This window comes from Gekko japonicus, unplaced genomic scaffold, assembly GCF_001447785.1.
Source record: "Gekko japonicus isolate JY-2015 unplaced genomic scaffold, Gekko_japonicus_V1.1 scaffold6623, whole genome shotgun sequence".
In the NCBI taxonomy this organism is placed as follows: domain Eukaryota; kingdom Metazoa; phylum Chordata; class Lepidosauria; order Squamata; family Gekkonidae; genus Gekko; species Gekko japonicus.
This window is the reverse complement of record NW_015167257.1, coordinates 21,685-23,194: the sequence shown is the minus strand read 5'-3', so window position 1 is coordinate 23,194 and position 1,510 is coordinate 21,685.

The window sequence follows — 1,510 nt, the reverse complement described above, 5'->3', positions numbered from 1 at the left end:
GGGTGAAGAAGTACTTCCTTTTATCCATTCTAACCCGACCGCTCTGCAGTTTCATGGAGTGTAACATGGAGTGTAACATTGGTTACATTAGAAACATGTGACTTCCTGTGAGTAACATAAACAAACATTTAACCCCAGATATACTGAGTGTTTTCAACTTGTAATACCCAACACTTACCCTGATAGCGATAGAAAGAAATGGCGCTACTGAGAAGGTAATGTGAGGACGAATATATCTGATAAAAGGAAAGATATAAGTCTCTCTTCAGGTAGACTGTGCTTGTTGTGCAGGAGGGGGTGCGTGATTAAAACATCCCGAATCCTATTATAAAATTCACAGCTGAGCAAGATATGAGCAATCGATTCTGGGTTCCTGCTGTTACATGGGTAGGGGGTGTTAGTAAATCTGCCGTAAAGGACCTCTGATGGTAGGGCATCGAAACGTGCTAACATAAAAGCTCGTCTTAGTGACGGAGGAGTAAGCTGTAAGAAGTAATCAGCTATAAGCCCATTTCTCGGGGTTATGTTAAGCTTCAGAGGGGAAGGGGTAAGTCTAGAACAGAGAGTTTGCTTTTCAATATCGAGCATTCTCTGCCTCAAAGACCTGAACATTTGAGATTTCACCTGACAGAAGGAGGGAGTCAAGGGAAATGCCGATTGATTGTATTTTTCTCCTGAACTGAATTGGTCCAGTTGGATGTAAATGTGTCTGAGAGTAGTAGGCGAACATAGCTATTAAGTTTCGTTCTAAAATGGAGACGTGACCAAAATTTTAAAGTTGATAGCCAGGCTCTGGTCTCAAGGAGATGTTGCCCTGTCTCCAGGCACATGGCTGCATAACTTGCCCGATTTGGAACTCCTAGGATACGCCTCAAGAAAATCGCCTGGATCTGCTCAACAGGTTGATTAAAGGAGCCGATCCAGATGGGGATCCCATACAGAATTTGGGACACAACCTTGGCACTGAAGACTCGTACAGCAGGAGGAACGAATTGGTTGCCCGTCACGTAAAAAAATCTAGCAATTGCAGATAGCCTTTCTAGCCTTTAATGTATTTATTAAGTTTTTAATTTCAGTTGGACTAACGGGGGCCCATTCGGGCAACTCAGAGGGAGGGTGGACCTCTTGTTGCTCAGATAGATCTGTGGACAAAAAGATGTTTAAGAAATAACCTGTCCAAGTTTGAGAAGGTATAGGGTAGATAAGGGATGACGGTTTACCTCCTAAATTCTCCAGCTACTACAGCCCAGAATCGTTTGCTATCCTTAGATAAAGATGGTTTAATTAATAAGTCCCATTTCTTAGTATATGACAGCCTTTTCTTGCAGGCTATGGTGGTTTGTAGTTGTTTCTTTAATTTAAAATATCTAGTGGGAACAGGGGTCATTTCCTGCAGGAGCGCACAGGAGCAGCGCTCCGGCAGTAAAGAGCCCAGGGGGCGGGCACATGCAACAAGTCCCGCCCCCTGCTCCTTCTCTTCCTCTTTCTTTCCCTCTGTCCCTCCTTCTTT